Genomic DNA, 21,828 nt, shown 5'->3' with positions numbered 1-21,828 from the left:
GAAGTGAATGATAAAAGGAAACCTTCAGGAACGCTGATGCTCCTTCACCTTAATTCCCTATCCCAAGAGTGGACACATGACTAAGCCAAATGATAAAATATTCTGCCTAGTAATTTGGAATCGGAACTTCAAGACTATTATCTTTTCAAGTGCTTGAACAAAGCTGTGCTGTAAAGGTGGCCTGGGGTAGCTTGTTTCTACCTGATGGGCCAAGACCATTGATCATCCAAAGAATGAAGAAGATGAGCACGAAAAGAAATGTTCCTGAGGCGATGGAGTGACCTCAGTTCTACATGGCTTTCCAACTCTCGGCTCTCATCTCTTGAGGTACAGCTGTGTTTTAATACCATGAGATCCATGAAGTCCATCTGGAGCCTTCAGATAAATTCTTTTGCTTGCAGTAATCTGAATGGGTTTCTCTTTCTAAAATCTGGTTATTACAACTGGGTTAAACTGCTATCCTAGTTCTATCTGGAAGTACATTTGGAATCCAGTTATCAAATTAATCCTAAACACTGTCAGCTATGGTGAGAAGGTACATGGGAGGAAGATGGATAACAGTGAGTCGAAGGGACATCATGGTGAGAGATCCACAAAGGTACACAAAGCACAGCTTAGAATTTCTCCAAATTCAGAAGATTGAACACACTCCTGCATCACTGAATGGAGAGTTGGCAGGACCTGTCACCAACGTGGCCATTGGCTTCAGGCTCAATCTGGTTTCCTAAAGTAACTCTACCTTTGAAAAACACGTCATGACAGTACTAATTCACTCATTTTAAAGTCTTTAGTTTTTTAATGTGTATATCAAAGTTTCACTCCAAGCATATTATAGAAATATTTGCATGAGTCTGCATCCTTAATGAACAATATTTATTGCAGCGACTCTAATAGTGAAAAATTGGCAATAACAGAAATATACATCAAAAGGCAATTGGTATACTAAAGTACGGTATAGTCATAATGAAACATCAAGTAGTTAAAAAGTAATTAGCTTATTCTATGTGTATTGGCATGCAATGGTAATCAAATTATACCAGCAAACAGAAACCAGAAAGCTTCAGGAAACAACATATAGTATTATCCTAGGTTCAAAAATAAGTACATATGTGTGTGCACTTACACATGTAATCAGAATATGCAAAGAAAAAATCTGTCAGGCTCTCCTCCCAACTCTTCATTGAGGAGACTGTGTGAGATTGGGATTAAAGGGAGATTTTCATTTTCTGATCTGTTGTTTTCTACACTGTTAACATTTTTTACAAATATGCAACACTCTTCTAATTAATGAACCAGTAAAGATATTACACTCAATCATGCCCGTGCAGAAAATAAAAGATATGTTCAACCATATGAAAATGGTAAGCAAACTCACAGATTTAGAAATGTGAGAGGATATATTTTTTTTCTTTCTGTTTTAAAACTGTACTACAGTCCAGTTAAAAAAAAAAATTCTAGTGATTTTACATCTTGCTCATAGAAGCTGGCAGTTTTAGAAAGGCAAAAAGTGCTGGAAGTGCTAAAAATAACACGCATACCACCTCAGCACCCAGCTTTCATTTAACTCCCTTTGCTATAAATATCTTAAGAAAAACACCCCTACTCTCTGGAGTACTCCTAACAGTGGCTGGAGAGGAAGTCGCACCACTTTCTAGGCTAGAATATGGCTTTGGCAAAGGAGGGAGCTCCTCTGGGGGAAGGAAAAACGGGGTTGTCATAGCACCATGCCAGGCTTTCCCAAAAGGCTAAATTGGGAGATCACTGTACTCGGGTTAAAAATAAAGCAAAGACTTCTTCAGAAACAGGTGACTGGGGTTTTGTCTTATCTGTGAGGATGCTTCTGTCTGGCACAGCAGGCGGAGCTCATGCAGGAGGCTCCCACCCGCGAGCACACAGCACGAAACCCTCCTTGGCGCCGAGCCGCCACAGGCTAGCGTGCGCTTCGTCTGTAAACACGTGTGCGGCCCACTTAGGAACGTGACAGTCGTGCCCAAGCAACGTGCTCTCACTTCCCCTCAGACACGTGAGCACCACATCCCAATTACCAACTGTGTGGGTGGAATGTTTTGGTTTTTTTGCTCCCCTTCCTGTGAATTTTGGGCTCATCTGATGGAGCTGAGAAAAAAATACAAGTGTCCCTCCCACCCCAGCAATCGTCTGGCTCTTTTCTTGTGTCTGAGGTCCGCATGGGAGATACAATGGCAGGAATTTACCCTAAAATTCTACCTTAATCTCACTAACTTTGGGCACAGCATTTCCTTCAATACACCAACCAACATGGAAACAATGCGAAGAATATTTGGATTGGCTGTATTGTCTCTTACAAGCAGTATTTCTTTTCTTTTCTTTTTTCCCAATAAGATAAGCCCCACCGCTGTATTAAGTTACAAAATACTTCATAGCCTGTGTGGATATAAAAAAGGGAATGAAAACCACACAAAGAAACCCAGAATCATTTTATCTATAAAATCCATTACTTACGATTTCAAGACACCCAGGGTAATGCAATGCATGTTCCTTCATTCTGTCCTTAACTAGTCTTTGGATGCGGAGCATTAAAATAATTAGATAACTAGAGAATAAAACTGTCTTTTCAGACTCTGAAATCTTATCTTTCTAAAGGTTAAGATTCTCATTCATTCTCTGGGAGTTCCTTCATGGAGCTGAGAGCCCATTTAGAACCAGGTTGAGGTGTGAAACACTTCATTCCCTTTTACTGATGTTAATGGGATTTAAACTATGGACGCCAGAAAAATGTAGATGGAATTTGTACCCCATACACTCAACACCATTCAACTTGCCCTCAGTATGACCTCGTTAGCTATTACTGAAACTTTATCCAGTGAGTAATCTTTCTAGTAAAAAGTTGACAACAAATTTTTTTTAAATGTCCTGTTTTAAATAGTCCGTGAGGAACTGTGCTATTTGTATAGCTTAAAATCTTGTGAAACTAGGAAATGTAAATGTAACTATAATGACATACATTTTTCACATGGACAAAAAGTCTAACAACACTCCGTAATGGCACAGCTGTGGGGAACCCCCCCCCCATATATCCCATACATTATTGATAGGAAAATATGGGATAAAATGAGAAGTGCCCTGTGGGGAGAAATTTGACAATAGCTATAAGATGACAATGTTTACATCCTTACATCTTTTGCTCCCAGAATTCCATTTCTAGGGATGTATTGCACAGACACTTGGACACATAGGTGCAAAGATAAATGTATGTTTACTGCAGCACTATTTGTAAAAGCGAAAGAGCAAAGCTGCACCATCAGTGGGTGAATAATGAAAGTACTTGAAGTAGGCAACTTCCATATAATGAGACAAGCTGTAGCAAAGGACAGGTATCTTTATGTGAAAAACACAGGTCCAGGAAAAAATGCAGACACTGATAGAGACACACACATACATACATTTGAGTACACACAGACTGCCTTTGGAAGGAAACTGCTAATAGTGCCTGTGTCTTGGGAGCAGAATACCCTTATCACCATGTATGTACCCATTATTTATACCATTAGAATTTTCACATCAGGTACGTGTATTACTTATTCTTAAATAAATGTTTAAATCTCATAAAATTTTATCTAAAATTTCCAATCATTAATTCAACAATTTTCAGTTGTTAGTTAATTGTTACTATGAATTCCATTTTCTCACGATGCCTACTTTCTAATACCTACTTTATTAAAACTATTAAACCCTTCAAAGTTCAGTTCTAATTCCAGCTTCAGCGCAGAGCTCTCCCCCAGCCACTCTACCCAGACTCAGTTCTTATTTTTTCTAAACTTCTATAGGACATAGAGTCTATGACTCCATTTTGCTTCATATGCAACTAGGTCTGTTGTTATTGTTGCTTAATTTCTGATCCTCTTAATAAGAATGGACACTCCTTGAGGGGAAGGGCAATGGGGTGCGGGAGAAGGCTTTGTCTATGCCCCTCTCTGTGGCTTGTGACAGTGCAAAACATACAGTATACTCTAGACATGTGTAAGCTGTATGCCTGGGAGCTAACAGAAAGCAAACTGTATTGGGTAAAAGACAATCTCCAAAAGGCAACCCAGAGCATGGGGCAGGCATCAATACATATCCATATACTTTATTCTATGAGCCTACTCAATGTGTCCTGGCATGGAAGAATATTAGTCTTGTAATATTTCAACCCTTTCTGAGATATTACCCTTTAATCATAGACTGATTTCAATGACGTTAGATTAAAATTTAAAAGTAGAATGTAATTACAATTTCTGAGAAATTAGAGTAATGAAAAGATGATTATTAAATCCTTAATGTATAAACTAAGACTATAACGTTCTCACCTGCCACCCTTACCCCATCCCTGCTTCTTTCAGGACTTCAGCTGAAATACTGTTTCCATTTTTCTCTCACATTTAATCAACATTCATAATCTTCAGCTCTGACAGGTTAACAAATTCCCCCTTTAAAAAATAATGACTTTGTACTGAACTTCAAGTTATCTCTAAATGGCAGTTACAAATATGAAAATATTATTAGACAGCTCACTCTAAAATGACAGACTTAGATTTCTATCTAAAACATAGGCAAATGCCAATATAATGTAAAATAAATACATTGCTACCATTTCTTCTCATTTATAAGGTTGTCTAGGTCATTTTGTTTGTTTTAATGTATAATACTGCTTATCCTAGGACATTTGAAAAAGTCTAAATATTCATTACAGATATACAAAGTTCTATACAGCTTGGTCTCAATAAGCAATATTTTTAACACAAAATCATTTAAAATCCTCAAGGAATTCTGTGATAGATGTGCAATTATCTAACTTTCTAGTGAATTCACTATTATAGGAAGTAATCTTTTTGAAAATGGAAAAAAGTACCATGTTATTTTGGCTAAGATTGTCCCTTCTTGACTTTTTTCCCCCAGAAGGTTCTCTTAATTTACCTACAAAGAGCTATGCTTTTAAAAAAAATTAAATCCCCATAATCACTGTATAAAAGAAAAGTCACTAGCATGATGAATAATGATGGTATTAGGATGGGAAGAGGGGAAATCAGAGAGTAAAGGAAAGCTACAGTGCTGGAAAGGTGATCAGCAAGGTCAGATGAAACTAAGTGATACAAGGAAGGGGCCAAGGTCAAAGGAACTAACAGAAAAGGGAGATTAGAGAACTAGCGGCCTCAGGAGCTACCAGTCCAGGGATAGCAAGTTCATCTCGTGTCTTCGCTATGCATCTCTGCAGAGAGGACCAGCATCTTTTATTGAACTAAATGTTTTTTGAGGTGCTTCCCAAACTGAAGCTCTATGGTTCTAAGTCAGATGAAGAAAAACAATATATAGTTCTAGGTTGCTAGGGTTTCTGGTGAGTTCTGTGCAAGTGTTACAGACCCTGGTTACAAAATCTGACAAACAAATATTCAAGAAGCATTTATAACTACAAATATGTCAAGGAACGTTCTCATAATTAGGATTTTCGAGGGACTGAAAGAAACACCAGATTTAGCAGATAGCACTCATAAAATCAAGTAAAGGATATTGTATATCAGAGCAAACTCAGGAGGTCAAAGAACAGGACAGATATAGGGGAGCACTATTAATTAAGAACTAGGTATATGATATTATATACTAGGTAGACTTGCTCATATTAGGACATTGTACAACAGCCACATCACCTCAGTTTATACCATTAAAATTATACAAATGGCACAGGCCTTGGTCTGTGCTATTATCCACTTATAAGATAATGTTATAGTGAGTTTTCATAAGGAGGCCTCAGTGCAGAAAGAAATAACAGGCTCTGCAAACCAACAGCTGAGCCTTGCGATGTCTTCCAGGAAGGACGGCTTTGTTGCAGAAGGCAAAAGATAGAACGGGTAAAATAAGTAACATCTTGATAGGCGTTTTATGATTCACAAAGTATCTCTACATCCATAATTTCAGTCACCGTGCAATATGACTGCAACCCTCAATTCCATTTCTATCCCTCTGAAAGCAGTTGTATCTCTCTAGAGCTTCTGCCCGAACGTAAGAGGATCCAAGGAAATGACGGCCCATTTGAAAAGCAAGGAAAGCACACGGAGCTTTGTTCCCTCCGGGGAAACTCTCATATTCTAGCATGTTCTGTACTGACTGTAACTTTGCAATAATTAACATTCCCTTCCACTCGGCTGCCTACTTATTCCCGCACTGTCTTCATTCCCTTTCGACACGGGGCCACTCCTGCAGCAAGCGACTGAGCTGAGTGCCAGCAATGCAAGCACAGAACGCACACAGGAAAAGCAATAATTACCGCGCGGAACCCACGGAAAGTAAAGGATCCCATCAGAAGGAAAGATCAAGGAATGGTACACCAGAGAGGCACTTGACCTGGCCCATCCTCACACAGCGCTTCCCAGTGCCAGGTGGTGTTAACTCTAACAGCCCTCTAAGGGAGACACCACCCCCACTTTACTGGAGATAAAACTGAGTCACAGAGAGGGGGGAGGTAGCTGGTCTAAGGTCACACAGCTGGTAAATGCCACAGCCCAGACGTGACAGCAGGCATGCTCTGAACCACTGTACATGCACATACTGCCTTTCTTATGAGTTTTTAAAAATTGAGATATAATCGACGTATGACATTGTATTAGTTTTAGATGTACGACATAATGATCTGATGTATGTGTATGTTACAAAGCAATGACCAGAATAAGTTTAGTTAATACCCATCACCTACACATAGATACACTTTGTTTTCTTGTGATGAGAAGTTTTAAGATCTACTCTCTCAGCAGATTTCAAATACAGAATACAGTATTGTGGATTATAGTTACCATGCTTCACATTATATCACTTATTTATCTTATTACTGAAAGTTTGTACCTTTTGACTTCCTCACCCATATGCTGCCTTTTCTTTGTTATATTCTTTATCGGTTCCATCAATTAAATTCTTTAAACAACTTTTGCAGTTAACCAGAAAAATAGATATACATATACATACAAATATACATATAACGTATATATACACACACACACGTGTGTGTGTGTGTGTGTGTGTGTGTGTGTGTAGAGAGAGAGAGGGGAATTGCCCTTATTAGGAGATTAACAACGTGTTCAAGAACAGGAGAAAGCAAAAAAAGTGAAGAAAGTAAAAAGTACAAAGTAATAGTTACAAAATAGTCATGGGAACGTAAAGTACAGCACAAGGAATATAGTCAATAATAAATATTGCAATAACTGTGTATGGTGGCAGGTGGGTACTGGAAATATCAGGGGGAACACTTTGTAAAGTGTATGAATGTCTCACTACCATGCTATACACCTGAAACTAATACAATACTAAATATAATTGAAGAATAAAATTTTAAAAATATCTTTAAAAAGAGCATGACAGAGCAAAAGGCAGGTTTTTATCTATTCAAACTTTAGAAAATACTATAAAATTATGTTTTAGGAACTATAGTCAATAGGAAAATGTGGAGCCATGTCAACATCACAGCCGTAGATTTTATTTAATTTCTAAGAAAAAGACAACCAATATACAAAAATAAATTATTAGTAATACTACAAGGCACTGTGAAAGGGAACACGAGACAAGTCTGAAATGGTGAATTGAGTACAATTTGCCTTATGGAGGGATTCTTATTATTTCCTAAGAAGAAAACTTCCCAAAGTATTTGAAAATATTCACAGAGGACATTCACAAAATCCAACAATAATACAGAGTTTCAGGTAATATCAATCTACCTGTTTTATATAATCCATGAATCCCAAAACCAAGTCTCATACGCATTTTCACATATCTCCCTAACAACTTTAAGTCTAATCGTTCAAAATGATTTATTAACATCCTTCCCTTATAGACTTAAGTAGTTAAACATATTGTACCAATTCCCACTGATTGTAAGGTTTTATCACTCCATTTCTCATATGCCTGATTCTTAAAATTCTATTCTATAGGATTATTATGGTAACTCACATTTATACTGTTCTTCTACAGGACACATCCATAATCTCATTTAATTCCTGTAACATTTTCATGAGGCAGATAAAACTTCATCTTATCCCTGTTTTTTACAGATGAGGAAATCAAAGCTGAGAAAGTTCAGGACATTCTATCCTCAGAATTTATAGCTTCTGCTCCTTTAATCCACCCGTCATACCCAAAGCCAAATCACACACATAACAGAAAACATGTTTGTGAGATTTTCTAATTACAAAACCATGAGTACTCTAAGTCCAAAATAAATTAAATAAGGAAGCACGTCTTTATTAACAATCCTTCTGAATAATACAATTCTTTAGGAAATCAGCTAATCAAACACTGCCACACATACGATCAAGAGTGAAGGGCTCATTCAAAAGCACACACACAGGCCCACATACCACTACGGCGGCTGGTGTGTACACAGAAACATCGTTTACCAAGAGATGTTACACAACATAAGTTTAAAATATTTAACAAACTTTGCAATAGATTTCAAAAACTGTAGCTATAACATTAATAATAGTTGGTTTACGGCTTATGATTCGATAATGTCAACATATTCTGGAACGTCATTAATGTTGTCCTTACTACTCATTTTCTATGGTTTAGTGCTTTATTCTTGCTCTTCGAGAGTGTAACTTCTATAATGACAAGATATTTTTTTTTTTATCACTAAAGTAAGTGCCGTTCAAAGACCAAAACTCCTATTTCTCCATTGGAGAAGAGACCTAATACTTTTCCCTATGGTACATAATTAGTTGAATTAATGCTTACAATGTATTTTAGACTCATTTAAATTTTATTCCAGGCACAAAGGAGATTAATCTGTCCAGAATTCTGGGCAATTTGGCCATTTCATTTGGATTCTACTGAAAATTATCACATTTCTTATTAGGACAGAATGAAATTATATGTTGAAGTTTTTTTCTACATCCAATCCAAATATTCTTATCATTTGGGAATATAAATACAAGAAAAAATAAAAACACAATACATACACAGGTGTCATTCAAAAGCAGTTTGATAAAGATTTACACCATGAAATGGCTTCAAGGCATGCTAGACGGTTGAGTGAAAATTGTGAATTCTTTATGGGATCACTAGGTGGCATGTTACTCTGGGCTGTCTGCACAGGTGCCCACAGGGAGCTGTTATCAAGGTGGTAGAGGACAGGGGATGCCTTTAAAGACATACGCAAGAGTGTTCACTATGCTTTAATAAAGAACCTTTATTTGTGTTGACATGAACTGGAATTATTAAAACTAAAACAGCAGAATCACTCAGTAATCTGCTATAACTTATGAAAAAAAAAAAATTGAAACTAAAAATCACCATAGTAAAATCATGTGTGAACTGCACCATAACCTTTTTCTTAGTAATTACAGGATTATAAAACATTATATGTGTGTGTATATAATATTTAACACATATTATATAAATATATCTTATATACTTATATATTGCATATTTTTATTTTTTAATATAAAAACATTCTTGTGTTAGAGGTTGGATTAAAGTAAGACACATGAGCAGCTTTTTCTTTTTTCTTAAGTAGCTTTTAATTATATCATTAACAGATTCCAGTAAGTAACAGAATAAGAGGTACCTACTTGGTATAAGTGTATTCTGAAAAATTTCAGGCTAATACATCATTTTTATAAAAAGGAAAAATACGTGTGTATAGAGTTTTCTAAACAGTCTAGAAAGGATGAGAATTTCTAGAAAATCTAAAATATAAAATAGGATTTTTTACATGTTTATATAGCTTTATTTTATTTTTTTGCTTTCTTGTATTTTCTGGTATATGGAGAACAAATTGTATTACATGTATTCTTAAAAGACAATAAAATACATTCTCTAAAAGATAACCAAAACAAAATGGCAGACTGAAAAATAAGAATATAAACATTTAAAAATAAATGATTATTTACTCTGCCATTATGTGTCCACCTTTTATATCCAGCAGAAAAGCATAAACATAGAATATTATAGCAGCTCATCTGTCTTTGGAGAAGTCATTATTGTAATGAAGTAAATTTTACTTTATAACTCTGGCATTTTAATAAACTGGGGAGCATTTTGCTGGAGCTTTCATTTTTTACTTATACATTGCATGTTATGTCTTTCATATTTCTGCTTAATATCCTAATCACTTTATTGCAAATACTGTTCAGTGTCTCTTCAGGAGTAAAGTCACATCACTTCAGTATATCTGCAGTTTAAGAGAAGGTTTAGTAGTATCTTTATCAAAAATGTTCTACACACACAGTCAAATATTTTCTATTCTTCAATCACATATTTATTTTTCCAATATCACGATACTGGTTCTCTATATCACATGATAAATTGTCTGGTTTGGACTTCTTGTTTGCTTGTATTTTCAGCTTAACAATATTTAATATGTGAACTGAATATTCAAGGACATCTAACACTGTAATACTTTTAAATTGTGCTTTGAAAATGAAAATGTATGGCCAATACATTCAATAAACTGATTAAAATAAAACCATGTTTAAAATAATAAGAATCAGATTTAAAGAAAAAGATAGGCCCAGTGGGTGTGGCTCAGCGGTTGAGCGTCGGCCTAGGATCCAGGCGATCGGGGTTCGATTCCCAGTCAGGGCACGTGCCCGGGTTGCGGGCTTGATCTCCAGTCGGGGGCGTGTAGGAGGCGGCCGATCAGTGACTCTCTCATCATTGATGTTTCTATCTCTCTCTCTCTCTCTCCTTTCCTCTCTCTGAAATCAATAAAGATTTTTTTTTTTCTTTTTAAAGATAAGGCTATTATTGATGAAAACATATTTACAGAAAGAAGCGATATGAGAGCCAACTAACTTCCAGACCATTCAATTATATTTTTACCTTTGATTCAATTTTATTTACAAGTTGAAGTTGGAGTACACTGCAGACCCCTGGGCTGCCATTTATGAAGTGAAGTGAAAGAACTTGGAAAGAAGGCATATATAAGAGTACTGAGTTTCTAATTTTAGTCATAAAAACAAAAACTGTTTCTGTGCTTTGGATTTTAATTTGAACAGTTAATTATTTACTATTGTATTTCACAATCTAAGATGCCATTGATTATGAGATGCATCATTTTTAATATAACATAAAGAAAATGACTGTCAGTTAAGTTATAACACAATGCATTATCAAATTAATTCTTCTTGAAAAATTTATTTAGACTCACTGATACATACACTGTTATCATATATGACTCACATGCACATGAAAACAGGGAGATACACTTGAAATAAACAGCTTAAGGTATTCTTAAAACTTCTGCACATTCACCGTCTTACTAGTTCGCATTGCCAGTGCTCTGAGTTAAATCATCAGTGCGTTTTCACAGGCAAGACCAATCTCTGCGCCATCGAGATGGTAGTTGATACAGCATCTTTTAAAGTGCTCCACAACTGTCTCCAGGATTTTCTCCCAAACCACTGCTGCTCTCTCTGCAAATTCCTCCCTCAAGGGAACATAAATGGTTTGTTGACTAAAAATCTGAGACATTGCAGTCATGTCATCCGGAATAACAACCAAGTCTGCTCACACAGGCAATGACAATTACGTCACAGCTGCTGTCTGGACAACAGCAAGGATAAGGCGTCAGGGATTGCAAACGCACCCCCACCGTAGAGACATCAAAATGTATAAGACAGCCTGTTGCTTTGAACTGATGAAATACAACATTCATATTCATTTGTTGTTAATCTGCAATTAGAAATAGGAGTCTTTATGTATCTCCTATCCTATAATTTAAAAATCTAAAATAATTTTTGTGCTCTCAACTAAGTATTTAATAAGATTGAATACATAACACTTTTTAAATATCTATGTCTAAGCATTCACAACCAACTAAATACACATATGTTAGGTTTCAACAAAATGCTTTTATTATAACAATAAATATAAACATCACCAGCTTTAAAGTTTTATATATAATAATGACATAGTACAAACATGCTTCTGTTAAGGATCTTGGACACCTTGTGAATTTGGTTTGGCACTTGAGCTAAAATAGATTTACTTGCTACAACTATTCATGTGTCAGTCATGAACTGCAAATATGTGAGATTTGAGCTCTTTTTATAAATCTAGTTTGCTACAGAATCCTAGAAATTTGCTGTATGTAGAAATAAAGTATAAAGCACTGAAATATTTTGCTAAATCTACCAAAGCAGGTATTTCTGCTTCCTTTACTTCATGTTAATACCAATTAATAAATTACTTTGACTGAAATGTAATTACACTGCCTAAATGGAAAATTTCCTTAAAATAGAGAAGTACTAAGGGTAGGAAAGAAGAAATTGGGCTTTGGATTTGGATAGGTTGCAATCCTGAGCTTGCCACATCTCACAGGGTGAACTTAGACACTTTTGTTAGGTCAGGCTTCATCACTAGTGAAATAGAAGATGACAATTAGTTTGCTGTGGAATTTTAAAAAATGAAGTGAGGGGTGTAAATCTCACAGACTATATCTGGTACAGAGCAGAGATTCCGAAAATGCTAATTTCATCTTCTGATTCACAATACATTTGTAATAAAATAAATCCCTGCCTGACATACTGATTTGGAAATCTGAAATTTCAGCCTCCATTAAAGCTCCTGAGCACCTCAAGTGTCATCCTGATTTTCCCAGCTACAATCTCTCTATCACTCCTACCACCTGAAATGACCTATTCTGTGCTTTGAGAAACACGATGTATAAATGCTTATTAAAATCATTTTTCTGATGGGCCTTGACTGTGGTGGGGGAGGGGTAAAATGTGATATCAGATTTTGAACAATCAAAAGAGTAAAAAATTTGTATTAAAAACCAATAAAATAAAGGAAGACAGATTTACATTTGATAAACATTTATTACAGTTCTAAGGTTCTCCTCAGAGAGAAGTGAAGACAGTAACCAACCCTTTATAACACAGCAAAAAAGAGGTACAAATTTGGGGTGCAAGAGACTGTGCTGGCTGGCTGCCTGTTTGCTTGGTTTGCTTAGGTCCATGCAATGTTTTTTTAAAAGCATCAATTAGTTTTAATATTTCAATATCAAGAGATTTCACATAGAAATCTAGACTTCCAGGTGTTCTTAAACAATTGCTAAAAATGGCGACCAGGTCCAATTTATTCATTTGCATTACTTTTCAGGCTCTTTAATCATATGAACTTGCCACCCTCTGGTTCCAAGCAAGCTTTCTCCAGAAAAGTCTTTTCAGATGACCGAGTCATACACCATAGCACAAAACACACCCTTAAGCCTGTGTCCTTACTGGTCTCAGGTTATTCTTTGTTGTTTACATCTATTACCCTTTCAAACTACATCACTCGGAGCTCTTCCTCTAAGTAAAATTCTGCAGTCGTCTTTGGGTGAGATCATGGTGTCCCAGGAGCAGGGGCAGGGCGGGGCCCTTGGAGCCAGCACAGTGCGTTTTACTATGAGTTCAGGAACCCGTGGGTGATTCTGCCCGGCTGCAAACTGGTGGCGGCTCAAGGAGAGTCCTCAAGTGCTAAATCCTAAGCCTTTCTTCCTTGGAGTATCTTTCTACAACCAATACCTGCTTACTGCTGACCAGCTCGAGGACCATGAAGCCAAAAACTGCAATGACATGAGACTTTATAGTTCAACCAAAGGGAGTAAATGAAATTTTAAAGTACACAAGCCAACAAACACCATGAACTTCATTAAAAAAATCCATACCCAATAGACGCTCACATCTTCCATGATATGTGTCAAGGTGCATTCCAATGTGGATTTTCTCCTACGTCGGTTTATTAGTAAATTTATTTTCCTGATCAAATCAACCATACTTTACCATCTCTCTTCATTATACTACCTGATAATTAGTTTTCATAATTACTACACACTTTTATAAGTTATATGTTATGATATCATATAATACACTTGTATCATGTATATTATAAGAGATTCAGGGAAAAATTACAGGGGGAAAGAAAATACCAAAGAGCTCTTAAGTTGATTCTCTAATCAAGAATATTTCCAACTTCTGCCCTGGCTGGGTGGTTCAGCTGGTTGGAGCATTGTCCAGTACACCAAAAGATTATAGGTTCAATTCCCAACTAATCGATATTTCTCTCATCTCTCTCTGTCTCTGTCTCTGTCTCTCTCTCTCTTCACCCCCCTCTCTCTCTCCCTTTCTCTCTTTCTAAAATTAATAAAAACATATCCTCAGGTGAGGACTTAAAAAAAAAGAATATTTCCAACTTTTCAATTTTGTGTTTCTTTCATTTTTAAATAGGACCTGAGTCCAAAATTCTTACAGAAGTGGGTAGAATATTAAAAAAAAGATGATACGGAAATAAATTATGACATCTTCTAATTGTAAATAAATTTAAAGCAAGAAATTTTAAGGAGGCCACATTTTATTGGAATATATACTCTTAGAATTGAAATTATAAAAATTTTCTAGTTATAAATAAGTTTAAAGCAAGAAAAAATTGAAAAGCATTCGCGTATAAGAGCTACATTGCATTTTGAATGGCTTTCCTGAAGTTATTTCTAAATCTATGTGGTAATATTATTTTTGCCCAGTGGACAGTGGAATAAGTTAACTAATTGCACATTTTCATGAGATTAGGTACCATCAAAAAAAAAAAAGAAAGAAAGAAAAACCTACCCCCGTAAAAGAAATACAGGAGCTGAATACCTCTGGAATTTTCCTGTTTCTTCTGTAAAGATCATGTGACCCATAAGCAAATACCTTTCCAATACTTTTTTCTGCAATGTCTACCACAGAGCAAAGCAGTTAATACTTGTTTATTTGGATGTAAACCTTCTTCTTATTACAATCCCATATTCAGTAGCTCTTAAGGGAAACTCTCAGTGGTGCAGCTCACCTGGTTTTGCCCAAAAAAGCTGACCAAAAATAGTGGCTACAGTTGTCAGTCACAGGCTACCTGGTTCAAAAACCTCTCTGTAACACTGCCCAGGGGCATCCTCTCACTCTGGATGTTAAAACAGGAACAGCTGAGAATGATTGAAGTTCCACTATGAAATGAGAATTATATACTATTTGCTCCACAGTGAAGTTAACCATAAACATACGCAGCATGGAGGGCGTCTGATATTTTAAGCCTCTAAATCACTTCTCTCTGGGAGAAACCTTAAGCCAGATGTGGCTACATGCACCATCTATTTCTCTGGCCTTGTGAAAAGACCTGAGTTCATTTCATGCACTCTGCTGTGGGACAGTCAGTGTTGAGGGATATAACACACACTGAAAAGTCTTCTCAGGGCAGCCACTGTTGGAAGTTGATATTTCAAGTAAAAGTCCTCGTCAGGAATATTACCGCAATAACTTTAATTTTCTCCTATGTGCTAGGAGAGAGCTGCTGTCATTTGCTAAAAGCCCACGAGCGGCTCTTCTATTTGTATTAGGCCAAAGTCACTGTTCTTCTCCATAAACCCCTTCCCACCATCTCCATCTCTTTATATGAACACACACCAATTTTCACTGTATTTTACCCAGAAAATTAAGGAATAATATATCATGTGACCGGATAATAGGAGAGAAACATAAATACGACAAAAATCACACATTATAAAAACCAATCAGAGGAAAACTTCCTGACAGTTCCTCAAAAGGTTTTATAATGTTTATAGAATTACTATATCACCAAACAATTCCACGCCTAGGTATAAACCCCAAAGAACTGGAAACAGATGTTCAAACTAAAACTTGTCCAGGAATGTTTGCTGTAGTCTGTTCACAGCAGCTGAAAGGTAGAACTATCCCAGTGACCTCAACAGAAGACTGGATAGGCAAAATGAGGAATATCCACACAATGGAATATTATTCAGTGAAAAAAAGGGAATAAAGCACTGAGACATGCAACAACATGGGTAAACACTGAAAATATGGCAAGCGAAAGAAACCAGACACAAAAAGACACATGCTGTATAGGCCATAAACTATTCATATGAAATATTCAGAAAAGGCAAATCGGTAAAAAAGCAAGCAGATTAGTGATTGTCAGGGGCTGGGGGAGGAGAGAGCCTGGAGTGACGGCTTAATGGGTGTCGGGTTTCCATTTGGGGTGATGAAAGGCTCTGCAACTAGATAGCGTTGATGGTTGCACAACACCGTAAATGTCGTTAATGCCACCGAATTGCACTTTAAAATGGTTACAAATTTTATGCCATGAGAGTTTTAGTGCAGTAATAAAAAAGGTCAAAGATGTAAACAATGGACAAATTGTTTCTGAAGGGACTTCTATGAAAACACCCAGAAATGAAAGAGACCAAGGACTTACTTTGCCATTAAGTAAGGTGTTCTTTCTAAAACTACTTTAAATCCCATGCTTTAAATTCAGAATGTTTCGTGTGGTGGTATTGTTAAATATAATAACAGAATGGCAATTGAGATTCTACTAGAAAGGGGGAAATATTAGCAAAGATTCTTTGTTTTCTCTATACTTCAATTATAAAAATGCAAGAACTGGAATGCACATTAGTAAATAAGGAGTCTGTATTGTTAGAGAGAAAAGAATGTCAGAGATGTTGACTAGAAGATGACAGCTACAAAGAGGAGGTTCTCTTGGGCCTCTGTCCCCCTTCAGCAAACACACAGCACTGCCCCAAATCTCACCCACTGCACTATTGCTTTGAAAATGTGAATTCAATATTGTTGGTAGAAAGTAGTGTCTTAAAACCCCTAAGTGTCATATCAACTGGTTCAACTACTTTCAGAGATTAGAAAATGTGGCGTTTCAGTTCAATATCACACAGGTAGGCTCACTAAACCTTTTCTATATTTTTATCTATTTTGTCATAAATGTTTTCAATGTAAATATCAGCTGATTTTGAATCAGATGTTCCTTCTACCACACCGCCTCTGGCTGCCCTTACACCAGAGCCAAGAAGAAAACCCACAATGCGTCGTTGTTTCTGTATCACTCTGTTCCACCTCATCCTGAATTATTAAGTAAAACACAGAGTGAAATGATTTTTTAGAGCACAAATGCAAGAGTGAAACATACACTATTATGCTAATATACTAATGTTAATAGTTCAAGTCCTGCCTGGCAGGTACCGTAAGAAGTTAACATTACACAAATATATAATAAGCTATCTCTGCCAATTTTTATGATTATAATGCAGTATGTTCCATAAATTTGTTTCTAAATCAAAACTTTACTAGAGATAAATACGTAATTTTCTAAAACAATTCAAAAGATAACTTCACAGACTGTTGTATTTGGAATATGAATTTTTAAATTCCTAATTAAAAAGGAAGGAAGTCAACATTACACATTAATTTTACCACCATGGAACAAGATATTCTGATTTGTAAAGAAGGAAAGAGAGCAAGTGTCATATTCAAATGATACACAAAAACTCTGATTCCGGTAGACAGTGAACTGTAATTATATCCTCAAATTTTTCTTTCCTTCACAGGTAATAAGTAGTACCAACACAAATCTTAACCAATGCTTTCAACAATTTTAACAGCTACTCTATACTTTGTGCCCATTTTTGTTTTGGCCAAGAGCTGTGTTAGCCACTTAACATACACTATTTCTTATCTTCACACTAAACATCTTCATAAGCAAAATACCCCCATTTTACAGCCTGGGAAACTGGGGCTTAGAAAATTTAAGTCACTTGACTAACTTTGAATTAACAAGGATTCAGACTGTGGTGTATATGATTCCTTTTTCTGCTCCTGCCAGTTCACCATGCAGATGACCTTCCTTTGACCAAAGTCCATGAATTTTAGGAGAACCTCTACTTTAAAGATTACAGAAAAGTTTTAAAAGTAGAAGATAAAAGGCATATGTTGACCCATTAATTCAATGCAGCTACATTAGTACATACATCTATTTTCTAAAGACAAAACTGTAACTGCCATATATATCATTTATACAAAGCACTGTATACCATGGGGCCTAGAGTTTACCTCCTAAAAGACCTTTAGTATAGAGAGAAGGGATTGGTTTAAAAGCATTTGATCAGGTGGACTACTTAGAGAAAATCAGTCATTAATTTAAGCAATTAAAATGAATGTTTTGTAGTTTTTATACTGATAACATAGAGGACCTTCTTTCATTTTTAGAGCTTTGCTTTAAAAATCCCCCAAATTACCAAAATGCTATGAAAGACAGTGAAAACTTCTCAAGTACTAATGTGTTGCTCCAAGTTACCAATAGCTATTTCATCAGAAACCATATCTAGCAAATTTTACCAAAAAGAAAGAAAGAAAAAATGATGGAATCATGGAACCTCCTATCCCTATTCTAATTTCATAAATTCCCTGTCCATTTTTTTTTCCTAATTCTAAGACATAAAGAACATTGGAGGAAGATGAGCCCTGCTAAATAGGCCAGAACAGAGAACTGGGAATATCTGAAGTCAAGCTGTTCCCTGTGCTTCTCTATTTGTCCAAAACAACAGATTGAGTGAAATAACCCCACATGTACAGCAGGAGGCAACCCATTCAGTTTCTGATAAACATCTCTGGGGGGGCAACGGGGTGGGAAGGTATAAAATCCGAACTGTGGCTGCTTCTGGTTTTTAAAAAGAGACTTTGAAGTTATTCATAAAAACATGGTGGGCAAAAGTAGGTTTACAGTTGTTCATATGTAAAATAATACAATAATTAGTAAATAAGAATAAACTCTGTTGCAGGTACTCACAACTGTAAAGCTACTTTTACCTCACCCTGTATTTAATGGAATACATGATTCACTTAATTGCCTGTAATTACATACAAAATCTTTTTCATTACTATTCAGACTGCTGTGGCTCAACTCCTGTGTTTTGATGTTTGTTCTATGTTAAAATGAGCTAGGTTAAAAATGGTGAAACCGTCAGCTAAGATAACATGCTAATGTTCCAAAGAGATTTTTTTAGTGGTGAAATCACTGCATGTAAAGACTGAATACACCAGTATCATGAAAATAACAAAGGAAACTTACACAATGTTCCCAAATAAATTATCTAGAGGTTAAGCTCTGTCAATGAATTAGCTTGGTTTGCTATAATTACTGTTTAATTTTTCATTAAGTACCCACAAAATGCTGACATCAATTATGACACAATGCTTGGAATTATCGAGCCTATATTTTAAGACAATGTATATTTCATAGGCTGGATATATTTTATTCACAAAAATTATTGTGCACAAACATTCAGTTTCTACTGTGTGTCTTTATTTCATATTTCTAATTTATCAAGTAGACTGTGTATGAGGGGGAAAGTAATTGTTAATTAGAGGCTTAAGAGATGTGCATTTCTGCAAGAAGTTTTTAAATTCCTCACTATACTTAATGAGTAGCACTGAAGGGAAAGTGAAAAGTAGAATAAAAGTTCATTATTCTCACAAGTTCACTGGGTATTATATAGTTCAGATACCATGTATCCCCAACTGAATCCCTAAAATATTGTTTCCTACCCCTAAAACTCACAAAATATTGACAGAATTCTGAGAGGAAAAAGACATTTGAGATCTGTGTGTAGAAATCTTCAAAGTTCATGCCAACTGGGAGAGTCTATTAAAGTGATGTTGAAACTTCCTCAGGACCCAAACATCGCAGGGCCTTTTCCCAAGCTGTTTCTTCTGTCTAAAATGTCATCTTTCCAGCACTGACCACGTTCTTGTTGTGCCTCAAAGGTCACCTTTTCAGGGAGGCTTTTCCGCCACCCTAGCTCTAGGAGATGCCCCTTCTATGAGCTCTAGTCTTTCTCCATTACAGCAGTCTCTTGTGGAATTTTTATGTTGACTTATTGCTAGATATCCACTTTGTATTTTTATTGTCTCTTTTGGTCCTTGATAAATCCCTTGTACCCAGAATAGTAAGTGCTCAAAAAATATTTGTTGAAAGAATAAATGGTATTGAGGCAGAACCAAAATGATGAACAAATCCATTAAATAACTTTGCATGATTATACTTTACTTTAAAACACACACATACACACACACACACCCTATCTCATCTGTTGTGAAATACATAATTTAAAAGTCTAGTGAGTTGGGAGTGAAGGATGAGAATTTTGAGGCTGTCTATACAGGCAGCAAGCATTTAACAAACTACTTAATTATGTTCTGAGTTTCATAATCTAAACTGTAATAATAGTAATGAAACATCTTAAACAGCATGATTTAAATATGCTTTGTTCCTATTACTTCCTTGGTTTTGGCAGGACCAATGGATTTCAATGACTAATACTATAAAATTAATAAAGGAAGAGAGAAACTTCTAGCCCTTAAGCGATTAAATAGCCACGTAATGAATTATTTTATGTTTATAATTTTGTGTAACAGAGAGAAAAAATACAATAAAAAGTTTTTAAAATAAGTTATATAAAAATATACCCATAAACGCGAATTTTTATTTACGATAGATGACAGAGAAAGTAATTTTATGTGCTAATTGTGGAAAATTAATTACCCTTCATGTGATTAACATTTTCTTGGCAGTTAGGCACAATGATTCATTCAAATGATAATTTCCCCAAGGTTTCTGTTTTCTTTCAAAAAATATATACCTGAGTTATTTTTGTGACCTCATCAAATGAACAACAAAAATTAAAAACTTCTAAACAATACATTAGGATCTTTTGATTTTTGGATAAGCCACAATTCACTACTTTAAAACAAACAAACCAGAAAGCCAGGCTTTATAAATATCATCTTCAAAACCACCCTGTCCAAATGTTCAGATTTATTACCAAGCAAACCAATATCTGTTAGAATGCTTCTGGAAATGATTTTTCCTACAGACTGAAAACTGCATTATGGACCTTGGATACAGCGCCTGACATTACAGAGCACCACTTGACCTGGAATTTATTAAGGGCAAAACCAAGCCCTCTCACCCCAGGCTAACCTTCAGTCACACTAGCTGGTCACCAGTCCCAGCTAAGAACTCAATATAGATTCATAATCCATTATCTGAAATTCTAGCAGCCAGAAAAGCTTTGGAACTCAGAACTTTTCAGATTTAGAAGGATATATGCCAATATTATGGACATCTCCAGAAGTGCCTGGGGACAGCATTCCATGAGAAAAGAATTTCTACTTCTGCAACAAAACATAATTAAAACATAGTGTGTATACAAATATTCACACTAAGTAAAATAAATAAAGACTATAAATAGCTTCACATAAGGTCAGAACAGGTTTTGCTGCCCAATGAGTTCAAGCTGGGTCAGATTTTGCCGCCAAAGAAGTTTGGAAAAATAATCAGGTTTTGGTTAGGATTTTGGAATTATGGAGAGGGGATTTCAAAACGGTGGAATATCAGTGCCTCGCTTTAAAAGCCATGTTTAAAGTTTGTGCCCCAAGACTGCTATACATTAAATAAACTTTTATCAAATTTCTTCTGCCGTTTTTTCTAACACATAATTTGAAGAAAATCTCAGGGTAAATCTGCCTCACTAAGTTTGATTTTTAAAAGGTAGTATTATGTTGAGAGTCTATTATTTATGAAATTCTGAAATCAAGAAGTAATCTCCCAGGATCTCTTAATCTATTTGATCTCTCCCTACAAAAAGAAAGTTCCAAACCCACGAACACCCTGTGAAAAGACAACATGTAAATTCACATACTAAAATAAGCAAACTCCAATACAAAATTCAAGAAAATACCATTACAGTTATTGGAGGAGTCAAAACTACTGCTTCATGGACATCTAAACATAAGTGCCTATTAACTAGAAAAGCTGATTGCATTTGTAAGAGTAAGATTAACAACCAAGAGGAAGAATAACAGAGAATTTTAAAATCTTTAAATTACTACCTATGTAAGACTTAGAGAAAAAGTACTTGACAGTGACGCATACAGAAAAACAGGAAAGTGTATAAAAGCCACTTGACCTGGAGCGTCTCATTAGCCCCTCAGAAGTCCCAATGCG

At 35.8% G+C, this 21,828-nt stretch overlaps 1 protein-coding gene across 2 annotated transcripts in view; it reads right to left on the bottom strand.

The window, feature by feature from the left end:
- The window catches only part of ANK3 (ankyrin 3), a 529,049-nt gene that overhangs the window by 393,127 nt on the left and 114,094 nt on the right, over positions 1 to 21,828 (bottom strand). The window lies entirely within an intron of this gene.

This window comes from Miniopterus natalensis, chromosome 14 (assembly GCF_054644295.1).
Source record: "Miniopterus natalensis isolate mMinNat1 chromosome 14, mMinNat1.hap1, whole genome shotgun sequence".
In the NCBI taxonomy this organism is placed as follows: domain Eukaryota; kingdom Metazoa; phylum Chordata; class Mammalia; order Chiroptera; family Miniopteridae; genus Miniopterus; species Miniopterus natalensis.
This window is presented reverse-complemented; position numbering and strand designations above follow the sequence as displayed.